The sequence below is a fragment of the Somniosus microcephalus genome, chromosome 24 (assembly GCF_052327205.1).
Source record: "Somniosus microcephalus isolate GS21.2 chromosome 24, FLI_Smic_1.0, whole genome shotgun sequence".
NCBI classification, from domain to species: Eukaryota; Metazoa; Chordata; class Chondrichthyes; order Squaliformes; family Somniosidae; genus Somniosus; species Somniosus microcephalus.
The window spans coordinates 44657063-44670509 of NC_141010.1; positions in this window are offsets into that span (position 1 = coordinate 44657063).

Here is a 13447-nt window from a genome sequence, read left to right on the forward strand (position 1 = left end):
CCTTGTTAAGCCCACCCAGCGGGCTTAGCAGGCTAATTAAGGGAAAGCCGATTACAGAGAACATCAGCGTATGACATTTCATCTGTCAAAAATTTTGGACAGATGAAGTGTCATCGTTTGACAGCTCTGTGAAGCTGTCAAACATTGACATTCTCTATAGTTTGATGAGGTCTTGAATTCAAGACCTCATCAAACCTCTTTTGCAGAAATGAGATGGTTGTTGCATTGGAGAATGCAGCGGCCATCTGTCATCTCTGCCGCAGAGGTGCGAGACTCTCCACATACCCACCGACTGAAGCCTGCAGGAAGAAACAAAGGTAAGTACACTTTTTCTAACACTTTGCACTTACCTTAGATAGTCACCTCTCCACACTTGCACCCATCACTTACCTTCACAGTGCACTTTTGGACCCCTCCAACCCCCGCAGACCCACTACTCACTTCACTGAGCTGGCGGGTTTCGGAGCCTTCGGGAAGCCCGCACTTGTGAGGGCAAAAAGGGGATAATCCTATTTTCTGCCTGTTAACTACCTGTTAACAGGCAGTTAATTGGCTTTAATCCCTTCCCGTCTCCAAGGAGACGGGACCCGGCGCAGGACGGCTACCCGTCTCCTGGCAAGATGGCATGGAGACGGGTTGGGCACCCACCCCCAGATTCTGCCATTTTCCCGGCAGTCCCGCCTCCAAACCCACCTCCCCAGGGCTGGCAAAATCGCCCCCCAAGTCTGTTGCTGCTGATGGCCCACAGCGCCCCATGGGTGCCCAGTTTTGAGCTGCTGGATCTGTTCTGAATTTACCCCATTTAGCACGGTGGTAGTGCCACACAACACGATGGAGGGTGTCCTCAGTGTGAAGTCGGGACTTTGGCCGGGATCTTACCTGAAGAGGTGCATTGGGGGCGAGACTGCTGCTTTTCAGGTTCCGATCCTGCCCCCAGCGAAGTCCGACGCACAGACACTATTTTGCATCATTTGGCCTTGTTAAGCCTGCCCTGCAGGCTTGCCGGCCAATTAAAAGAAAGCCGCTATCAGATGACGTCAGTTGATGACGCGTCACCTGCTGGTTTTCTTAAAGGGGCCTCCACCATTTCTTTTTGATAGATTTTTTCAGTGTTTGACAGCGTTGAGGTGCTGCAAACACCGACAATCACTGTACAAAGGTGAGCCCTTGAACCCAGGCTCTCCAGTGAGTCTCTCCTTAGGCTAAAACAGATGGCAGCTGCAGGTGAGGTTACAGAAGCGATCTGTCACTGGTGAGAGAGGTTCTCCCAATGAGATGGGACTACACAAACACTTCAAAGCTTGTCACGTACAGAAAATCCTAAGCACATTAAAAATTACTTTCCCAACATTTTCTTACCTCTGCAACTCACCAGTGTCCCATTGGATCCTTCACACCACTTCTGCAGCTGCCATCTATACGCAAACATTACAGTAGACCCACAGCACACCACACTTACCCTGGCGGGGTTTCCCGATCTCAGGAAGCCCGTAGTACAAGTGTCAAAATTGGAAAAAGCCTCTTAACTGCCTGTTAACTACCTGTTAACAAGCAGTTAAGTGGCTATAATCCTCTTCCCGCCGCTAGGAGTTGGGTCCCTGCGCAAATTGGGGACCCGACTCCCAGGAAGATTGATTGGAGGTGGGTTGGAAGCCGGTTCGGGACCCACTGCCAATCTCTTTGATTTTGCCAGTAGTCCCGCCTCCAAACCCGACCCCTGAGTGCCGGCAAAATCGCCCCCTTTGTCTCCACAAGGTCTGTGTGGTGGTCACTCCTACCAATGCTGTCATGGACAGATGCATCTGCGGAAGGTAGGTTGGTGAGGATGAAGTTAAGTAGGTTTTTCCCTTGTATTGGTTCTCTCACCACCTGTTGCAGCTATGTCCTTCACAACCCATCCAGTTCGATCAGTAGTGGTGCTACCGAGCCACTCTTGGTGATAAACATTGAAATCCCTCACCCAGAGTATATTCTGTGCCCTTGCTACTCTCAGTGATTCTTCCAAGCACTGTTTAACATGGAGGAGTTCTGATTCATTAGCTGAGGAAGGGTGGTAGGTGGTAATAAGCAGGAGGTTTCCTTGCCTATGTTTGATCTGATGCCATGAAACTTCAGGGGGTCCGGAGTCCACATTGACTCCCAGGGCAACTCCCTCCCAACTATATACCACTGTGCTGCCACCCCTGGTGAGTCTGTCCTGCCGGTGGGACAGCATATACCATGGGATGAGTCTGCGATGTTGGCTGACCGGTACGATTCTGTGGGTATCTATGTCAGGCTGTTGCTTGACTAGCCTGTGGGACAGCTCTCCCAACTTTGACACAAGTCCCCTGATGTTAGTGAGGAGGACTTTGCAGGGTCGACTGGGCTGGGGTCAGCTTTATCGTGTCTGAATCCGACGCCTAGATTGAAGCCGAGTGGTCTGTCCGGTTTTATTCTTATTATACTTCTTTGTTGCGGTTTGATACAACTGAGTGTCTTGCTAGAGGGTTAAGAATCGACCACATTGCTTTGGGCCTGGAGTCACATATAGGCCAGACCGGGTAAGGGCAGCATGTTTCTTTCCCGAAAGGGCACTAGTGAACCAGATGGGCTTTTACACCAATCCAATGGTCTCATGGTCACCATTACTGATACTAGCTTTTTATTCCAGATTTATTTAATTTTTTTTAACTGAATTCAAATTGACAAACTGCCATGGTACGATTTGAACTCACATCTCCGGATTATCAGTCCAGGTCTCTGGATTAGTGGTCAAGTAAGATAACCAGTACACTACCATATCCTATTGCTACATACAGTATTTCTTAGTTATTTGGAAGATCAGCATGGGAGGAGGACAGATATGAGTGAATTTTACAAATTCACATCCCTGGCACTGAGCTTTGTCCGGCAGAACATATATAGCAGAACATACTGTCACAAGCACATCTACCTGGATCTCACCCAGGGACACTGACTCAGGAACCTAAGCAGAGAAGCAGTTATTTATCTTGTGTGCCAGCTGTGGCTCAGTGGATAGCACTCTTGCCTCTGAGTTAGAAGATTGTGGGTTCAAGTCCCACTCCAGAGACTTGAGCACAAAAATCTAGGCTGACACTCCAGTGCAATGCTGAGGGAGTGCTGCACTGTCAGAGGTGCCATCTTTCAGATGAGACGTTAAACCGAGGCCCCGTCTGCTCTCTCAAGTGGACGTAAACGATCCCATGGCACTATTTCGAAGAAGAGCAGGGGAGTTATCCCCGGTGTCCTGGCCAATATTTATCACTCAATCAACATAACAAAAACAGATTATCTGCTCAGTATCACATTGCTGTTTGTGAAACCTTATGTGTGCAAATTGGCTGCTGCGTTTCCTACATTACAACAGTGAGTACACTTCAAAAAAAGTACTTACAGGAAACTTTGTGCTATCCGGCACCGATGGGACCGAACTGTTGCCGTCCCATCAAAACTGCCGGACAAACCAGCGCTAATGTTGAAACGTACGGAGACTTTGAGCTCTGTATCTGGCAACAAACCCTGTTGCTTAACAGCTTCTAAACAGTCGGCCGTACCTTGTAGTGTTTGCTGTACCAATTTGGAAAGGTCTGGCTAAGACAGAACAGACTGTTTCCCCACCGGTGCAATAAAGACAACTTGACTATCGATATAAAACCTTGTGTCGAGTGTTGGTTTAAAATACTCCACAACAGCCTTCTGTGGTAGAGAATTCCATAGGTTCACCACCCTCTGAGTGAAGAAATTTCTCCTCATCTCAGTCCTAAATGTCCTACCCTGTATCCTGAGACTGTGACCCCTCGTTCTAGACCCCCCAGCCAGGGGAAACATTCTCCCTGCATCCAGTCTGTCTAGCCCTGTCAGAATTTTATATGTTTCAATGAGATCCCCTCTCATTCTTCTAAACTCTAGTGAATACAGGCCTAGTCGACTCAATCTCTCCACATACAACAGTCCTGCCATCCCAGGAATCAGTCTGGTAAACCTTCGCTGCACTCCCTCTATGGCAAGTATATCCTTTCTTAGGTAAGGAGACGAAAACTGCACACAGTACTCCAGGTGTGGTCTCACCAAGGCCCTGTACAACTGTAGTAAGACATCCTTGCTCCTGTACTCAAATCCTCTTGCAATTAAGGCCAACATACCATTTACCTTCCTAACTGCTTGCTGCACCTGCATGTTTGCTTTCAGTGACTGGTGTACAAGGATACCCAGGTCCTTATGTACATCAGCATTTCCCAATCTATCACCATTTAAATAATACTCTACCTTTCTGTTTTTGCTACCGAAGTGGATAACTTCACATTTATTCACGTTATGCTACATCTGCCATGTATTTGCCCACTCACTCAACTTGTCTAAATCGCCTTGAAGCCTCTTTGCATCCTCCTCACAACTCACAATCCCACCTAGTTTCGTGTCTGTAGGGGGTTTCTCTTGCTCGTTCTGGTCTCCTGCCAGGCTTTGTGCAATAATTACCCTTGAGTGGTTCGACCCACTCTCCCCTACGGTTCTAGACCTTGGACTTAGATGCAGAGAACTATAGTGCAGAGAAAGGACTCAATAGACCAGGTTGAATAGCACGAAATGGATGCTTTTATTTTTAAACAGTTTGAAGCATGTCATAGGCACAGATTAAGGTAACTACAATCATGCACAAATTTATGAACTTGACTCTATGGAAATGGGGAACACACGGCACGTCGTAAAAGGGGAAACACATTACGATTTAACCTTACTCCCTCCCCTAATACCTAAACTAAGTTTCGACTTGAGGAACTCGGGATCATGCTCACCACTATCAGAATCGCAAAAAGGAGGGGTTCGCAGCCTTTCTGGCACACTTTCCGTCGTCACGTGGATTTGGAAACTTCTGGCGCAGCTTGTTTTTCTCTCTCTTTCTCAAGCGATGAGGCAGTGGACACAGCCTCGGTGAGCGCTCGTCATGGCTGGAATCCACCAAGTCTGTTGTGGATTTGTATTCATGGGGCAGTCCCTGCCACCAATGTGATATTGAAGAGATGGATGCACATGTCGAGGCCCTGCCTGGCTAGGCTCGGAATGTCCTTTTTATCCGACCTGGATCGTCGGTTCTCCCGAGGGTGTCTTCTCCTTCGGCCTGGGTCGTCGATGATCTCCCGACAACAGCACCCGGGCCACCCTCGTCGTCTTCCCGTCGTGGCTGAGCCTTGTCTGGCTGAACACCGACCACGTTGTCTTTTCCCGAAATGTCCGTCCGAAGCGTCTTTAAAAGAAGAAACGTCTTGATCGAATCTCCGAAGCTACCGAGGTAGAAGGGCAGGGGCTGATGGACTTTTCAAAATCCATATTTATATCCTTTTGGGCCAGCCTTATCTCCTGCCAGATCATAGTCCAGTCTTTGTAATATTTTGGCAGGCAGAAATCTCTGCAGGGGCGCTTTGTCTTGTAACGGGAGCCGGTGATAACTTAACTGGCCTTCCTGGCCGATAATGTCTTTTAATGTCTTTTACATTGTCACCGTGACTCGGTTCGCATATTGATCGGTCTGGAGATTTCCCTTGATGGCTGTTAAACGGTTTTTCCTTTGTACATTAAATGGGTTTAAGGGTTCATGCATTGTCCGCCCATATCTTGATGGGCCCCATCCTGTTTGCCTGAAACTGTCCTGTACTTAGAATCCATTGAATATGTATGCTGTTTCCCTGAGTTTCGGTTTCCCGATACTGGCTTTCGCGGGCTTACTGTCTTCAATCCACAAGCCTGTCTGGCTTGCAGTAACAGAAATCAAATGGTCCAGAAACTGATCACGAGGCCCGGCGGCCATTTTGTATGCCCTTTTATCAAAGGTTTTTCTGTGCAAGCTTACTTTGGTCAATAAACTGTCTTATTTTATCCTGTTTTCTTGCGTGATTATTGCTGAAAATTTCGAATCTTACATGTCGTCAGCAAACTTGGAAATTTTACCTACTCCCTTCCCACTGTCCAGGGTCCCAAACACCCCTTCCAGATGAAACAGCGATTTACTTGTACTTCTTGCAATTTAATATACTGTATTCGCTGCTCACGATGCGGTCTCCTCTACATTGGGGAGACCAAACGCAGATTGGGCGACTGTTTTGCGGAACACCTCCGTTCAGTCCGTACGGGTGACCCTGAGCTTCCGGTCGCCTGTCACTTTAATTCACCGCTTCACTCCCACTCTGATCTCTCTGTCCTCGGGCTATTACATTGTTCCAATGAAGCTCAACGTAAGCTCGAGGAACAGCACCTCATCTTTCGATTGGGCACTTTACAGCCTTCCGGACTCAACATTGAGTTCAACAATTTCAGATATTATGCTCAGTGGTGTACATTTAAGGAGTTATTTTACAGCTTCCAAAACATATATATTCCACTGAGAAGAAAAGGGTGTAAAAGAAAAGACAGCCATCCGTGGCTAAGTAAAGAAATTAAGGATAGTATTCGACTAAAAACAAGGGCATATAAGGTAGCCAAATCTAGTGGGAGGATAGAGGATTGGGAAAACTTTAAAAGACAGCAAAAAATAACAAAAAGATTGATTAAGAAAGGGAAGATAGATTATGAAAGTAAATTAGCAAAAAATATAAAAACAGATAGTAAGAGTTTTTATAGTTATATAAAAAGAAAAAGGGTGGCTAAAGTAAATGTTGGTCCCTTAGAGGATGAGACCGCGAAATTAATGGTGGGAAATATGGAGATGGCAAAAACACTGAATGAATATTTTGTATCAGTCTTTACAGTAGAGGACACTAAGAATATCCCAACACTGGACAAACAGGGGGCTATAGGGGGGGAGGAGCTAAACACGATCAAAATCACTAAGGAAGTGGTACTCGGTAAAATAATGGGACTCAAGGCGGATAAATCACCTGGACCTGATGGCTTACATCCTAGGGTCTTGAGGGAAGTGACGGTAGGGATTGTGGATGCATTAGTAATAATTTTCCAAAACTCCCTGGACTCAGCAAAGGTCCCGGCAGACTGGAAAACTGCTAATGTAACACCCTTATTTAAAAAGGGCAGTAGACAGAAGGCTGGAAACTATAGACCGGTTAGCCTAACATCTGTGGTAGGTAAAATTTTGGAGTCCATTATTAAGGAGACAGTAACAGGACATTTGGATAATCATAATTTAATAGGACAAAGTCAGCATGGTTTTATGAAGGGGAAGTCATGTTTGACAAATTTGCTGGAGTTCTTTGAGGAAGTAACATATAGGGTGGATAAAGGGGAACCAGTGGACGTAGTGTATTTAGACTTCCAAAAGGCATTTGACAAGGTGCCACACAAAAGATTATTGCTTAAGATAAAAAATCACGGGATTGGGGGTAATATTCTGGCATGGATAGAGGATTGGCTATCTAACAGAAGGCAGAGAGTTGGGATAAATGGTTCATTCTCAGACTGGCAATCAGTAACTAGTGGTGTTCCGCAGGGGTCAGTGCTGGGTCCCCAACTCTTTACAATCTATATTAACGATTTGGAGGAGGGGACCGAGTGTAACATATCAAAGTTTGCAGATGCTACTAAGATGGGAGGGGAAGTAGTGAGTGAGGAGGACATAAAAAACCTGCAAGGGGACATAGACAGGCTAAGTAAGTGGGCAGAGATTTGGCAGATGGAATACAATACTGGAAAGTGTGAGGTTATGCACTTTGGCAGGAAAAATCGTAGAGCAAGTTATTATCTTAATGGCAAGAAACTGGAAAGTACTGAAGTACAAAGGGATCTGGGGGTCCTGGTGCACGAAACTCAAAAGGTTAGTATGCAGGTGCAGCAAGTGATTAAGAAGGCCAATGGAATGTTGGCTTTCATTGCTAGGGGGATGGAATATAAAAATAGGGAGGTATTGCTTCAGTTGTACAAGGTATTGGTGAGACCGCACCTGGAATACTGCATACAGTTTTGGTGTCCATACTTAAGAAAAGACATACTTGCTCTCGAGTCAGTACAAAGAAGGTTCACTCGGTTAATCCCGGGGATGAGGGGATGGACATATGAGGAGAGGTTGAGTAGATTGGGACTCTACTCATTGGAGTTCAGAAGAATGAGAGGCGATCTTATTGAAACATACAAGATTGTGAAGGGGTTGGATCGGGTGGATGCGGGGAAGATGTTCCCGATGATGGGTGAAACTAGAACTAGGGGGCATAGTCTTAGAATAAGGGGCTGCTCTTTCAAAACTGAGATGAGGAGGAACTACTTCACTCAGAGGATGGTAGGTCCATGGAATATGCTGCCTCAAAAAGCTGTAGAAGCTACATCATTACATAAATTTAAAACAGAAATAGACAGTTTCCTAGAAGTAAAGGGAATTAAGGGTTACGGGGAGCGGGCAGGAATTTGGACATGAGTCTAGGTTCGGATCGGACATGGCCCTGTGGGTAGCAGAGCGGGCCCAGGGGCCGTGTAGCCTGATCCTGCTCCTATTTCGTGTGTCTAATTCTGTTAGATTCAGGAGATGGTTCTGTGATAGTAGATTGGCGGTTAGGATCAGATCAGCCATGATCTTATTGAATGGCGGAGCAGGCTCGAGGGGCCGATTGGCCTACTCCTGCTCCTATTTCTTATGTTCTTATAATAATCCCTGCCCCCATTTTTCATGCAGTATGATTTTGCCATTCCCATTTGCAACATTTTCACAGTATGTTCGTTCAATTCCTTCCTCCCCTCCTAAACGCCGCACCCCCCCACCCACCCCGCCTCTGCACCTGCTTAATATCTGTTACATTTCCAGCTTTTTCCAGTTCTGATGAAGGGTCCCAGACCTGAAACATTAACTCTGTTTCTCTCTCTACGGATGCTGCCTGGCCTGCTGAGTATTTCCAGCATTTTCTGTTGATATTTCAGATTTCCAGCATCCGCAGTATTTTGCTATTATATTGGAAATATTACATTTGGTTTCCTCATCCAAATCATTGATATATATTGTGAATAGCTGGGGCCCAAGCACTGATCCCTGTGGTACCCCACTAGTCACCTCCTGCCACCCCAAAAAAGACCCATTTATTCCTACTCTCTGTTTCCTGTCTGTTAACCAATTTTCAATCCATGCCAGTACATTACCCCCAATCCCATGTGTTTTAATTTTGCACACTAACCTCTTATGTGGGACTTTATCAAAGGCCTTCTGAAAATCCAAATACACCACATCCACTGGTTCTCCCTTATCTATTCTACCAGTTACATCCTCAAAAAACTTCAGTAGGTTTGTCAAACACGATTTCCCTTTCATAAATCCATGTTGACTTTGTCTAATCCCATTGATATTTTTGAAGTGTCCTGTTATCACATCATTTATAATAGACTCTAGAATTTTCCCTACTACTGATGTCTGTAGTTCCCTGTTTTCTCTCTCCCTCCTTTTTTAAATAGTGGGGTTACATTTGCCACCCTCCAATCTGCAGGGTCTATAAAATGTTGGAAGATGACATCCAATGCATCCACTATTTCCATGGCTACCTCTTTTAGTACTCTGGGATGCGGATTATCAGGCCCTGGGGATTTATCGGCTTTCAGTCCCATTAATTTCTCCAGCACTGCTTTTTTACTAATACTAATTTCCTTTAATTCCTCATTCTCACTACACCCTTGGTTCCCTCGCATTTCTGGGAAGTTACTTGTGCCCTCTTCCATGAAGACAGAACCAAAGTATTTGTTTAATTGCTCAGCCATTTCCTTGTTCCCCATTATAAATTTTCCCATTTCTGACTGTAAACCTACATTTGTCTTCACTAATCTTTTTCTTTTTACATACTTGTTGAGCTTTTACAGTCTGCTTTTATGATCCTTGCAAGTTTACTCTCACACTCTATTTTTCCCCTCTTAATCAATCTCTTGGTCCTTTTTTGCTGAACTCTAAACTGCTCCCAATCCTCAGGCTTGCTACTTTTTCTGGCAACTTTATATGACTCCTCTTTGGATCTAATACTATCCTTAATTTCTTTTGTTAGCCATGGTTGGGCAGCTTTTCCTTTTGTGTTTTTGCGCCACAAAGGAATGTATAACTGTTGCAATTCATGCATTCATTCCTTAAATGTTAGCCATTGCCTATCCACCGTCATGGTGAGTTTGTAAATTACTCTTACATACTCTTTCCATCAGGGAATGCATTTATGCTGGCTGACTGGGATTCCAAGGAACCCACTAAGGATTCACCTTGGAAATTGACCTATCTCCGGATAAATTGGGGTGAGTTTATAACTTAGTCTGGTGAGGGAACAGGCTTGATGGTCCAAATGCTCCCTCTCGTTCCATACTCTCCTAAGTTCTTATGTTGCACATCTCACCCATTTAATGATGGCCAAACCTCTATTAAAAATGTGTCGAGGATTTGCTTACAGAAACTGACAGCTCTGCACTAAGGTCACACCGCCAAACACCTCGAAATTGCCTTCAGCTCATTTTGCAATGATGTAATGGTATAGAAGATGACAAGTTTTCAAATACCAGCGAACAGTGGTGGTGCGTTCAGCATCAACACATCACAGCCAGTGTTATAGTGCTGATTAAGATATATAAATAGCGAAGGTTTTATTTGCCCCATTGCCACAGTTTCATCACAATGTAAAATCTCTTGAAATGGTTTAGTGTAGTTCTATTTAGAAAACTGAAAGGGCTGAGATCCAACTTTTAGAAAATTGTTTAAAAAAGTTACAAGCAGTCCATAGAGAGATACTGAGCCATTTTTAGGATTGTAGTTTTGTCTGCCGTGTAGTGATACAACCATTGGTCGCACTGCATGTTGGTTATCTGTACGACAACAGGCAGAGCCAAAGTGCAATGCACTCATTGACTGGGTTACACTCTGAAAAGTGACTCATTGCCATTTCCTGTGGTTTTTACAGGCTTTCTGACTTGTAAAAGTAACATATCTCACTGCTGCTCCACCCTTTGTTTAAGATCACAATAATTCTTTCTAGTCAACCTCTATGCTCAAATTGTTAGACTGGTATTTTATTCCCAGTTACTGAATGGTAGAATATTGCACTGTGTGTGCACTATCTGTAATAAAGCTCTAAGGGGGGAAAATTGGCTCGCACCCCCTTTGGGGGTGATAACTTCGCTGGGGCGTTACTTTTAGTGCCCCGAGAAAGTTAGTGCCCCCGCGCCTGAAATTCAATGGTAGCACCCCAAGCATGAGGCGGGGCTACTGGAAACGCTCCCTCTCCCTCTTGGGGCGCTCCCATGGAATATTGCAGCGCTATGTGCAACAGCGCCACTCGCGCCGGCACGTTGTGCCGAGGTACTGCAGGCCTCTCTCCCCTGATTAAAGGGGAGAGGTCTAGCACAGGGCGCACCGGGGCCCTGTTGGACCTCCGGGGAGCAGGGTGCCGACAAAAGAGCCTGGCACTCAAGAGGAGTGCCGGGCTGCCCAATTGTGGCCGGCACCCCACAGGAGGAGGCGAAAGGGAGCAGGTGCTGGCAGGCGGCCCAAAAAAAAGGCCGCTTGGCACCTGCCCTTTAATTATCACTGCCCCGGCCGCAAACACGGCACCCTGACCCTGTCGGACATAGCGTCCGGCGGCACATCAGGGGGCGCGAGCCAAGTTTACAGCCGGAGTGCAAGCAGGGCGCTGCACACGGTGATGACATCATCGCCGAAGGCGCAGCGTGCAGGGCACTATCAGCTACCGCCGCCGCTAACCTCCCGCTGAATTTTGGAGGAAACGTTAGCGGCACCACGCCCGGGCGCGAGTTGCTTTGCGTCCTGCTAGCACCCCCTCGGTGTGCTAACGGGTGGTGCAAAGCAACCAAATTTTTCCCCCTAAGCATTTTGAATACCAGTCCACATATTCTTACATGGGTTTGAACAAAGTGGGAATTTTTTTTTACTGCCAGTGAACTAAGACACCAATTGATCTAATTATTATGGTGATGCATTTCAAATCTCTAATGTTAAGAAGCTACCTGCCAAATTGTTCATGAAGACTTATATTTTTAAGCTATAAGTATATTTTCTATTTACAGAATTTACTGTGAAGTTTGGGAGGATGAATGACTGAAGGATCCTCATATTCTGGCTGTAGTGGCACATCAGTTATGGAGGAATTAGAAAAAAAAACCTTGTAGAGCAGTTTTAGCGGATTCAGAACTCTGAATGAAATTGCAAAAAGGACGGGTGCTGGTTTCTGACCAGTGTAACGGGTGGATTAGCCAAAGTGCCACCTTATTTTTCTAACTGTACCCATCTCAGTTGCACAAGGTGGGAACACCACCACCTCCAAGTTCCCCTCCAAGTCGCACACCATCCTGACTTGGAAACATATCGCCGATCCTTCATCGTCGCTGGGTCAAAATCCTGGAACTCCCTCCCTAACAGCACTGTGGGAGAACCTTCACCACACGGACTGCAGCGGATCAAGAAGGCGGCTCACCACTACCTTCTCAAGGGCAATTAGGGATGGGCAATAAATGCTGGCCTTGCCAGCAATGCCCACATTCCATGAATGAATATATTTTTAAAAATGTGCTGTAATATTGTCATGTCACTGTTCATCTGGCTGTTAGCAGACTGCAGTGTCCATAACTTTTTGAATGGCTTGATGTATCTAGCCAACACCATCCTATGTGGCCTGATTGCATGACAGGATTGATGAAGTGTCAGCACTTGCCGACTGTGGTGGCTATGGCCCTTTGCCTATTGTGGTGGACTCTCTGACTTAAATGTCAAGAGGAGCCTTTGTAGAGGTTCTTCCATTGCTGCCACCCAACAGCACAGATCCTTCATTTTGGAGAACTGTGGTGCATTCCCTTTCCCCTGGTTACCCCATTATTGTCCTCATTGGCATTGCTCTCTTTCTTCAAGACAGCAATGAATTCTTGGAATCGCTATGATGCTCTGAATGAAGAACCATCTATGAAGATATGAAGCAATACTGTCATGAATTAACGTCAGAAGATGCATGGGGTAAATTCTATTAGGTAAATGTTATATATTTAGTGCTCCTGGTGCAGAAGGTCAGCCAGCCCAAGCTGCACCCTACATAATTGTCCATCCATTGGGAGTGTTCAAGCAGTCAGAGGCCCAATAATAATCAATTTAATTCACCTCAAACGCAGCAAACAATCATGGATATGAGATTTGCGAATCTTCACCGGATATTGTTGGCTGCTCAGTACAGAAGATATCACATATTTTAAGATGATGTTTCCTATGGATGAGCACAGTTAAAAATGTAAAGAAAAAGACGGTGGTAGCACTTACCAGAATTGGAAAACTCAGAGGATGAGTTAGATCCTTTACCTGACGATTGATCAGCTCGCCATTTTTTTGAAGGCTATGCAGGGATTTTTTTTGTAACAGTGTTTCTCCAGTCTTTTAATTCTGTCTCGAACCGCGTGTTTCAAAGTATTCTGTAGCCCTCTGTGGTTCGTTGTATCTCCCTCCTCTCCTGAAGGTCTTGACTCATTCAGCCTTCTGGAACCTCACCCATGTGGACAT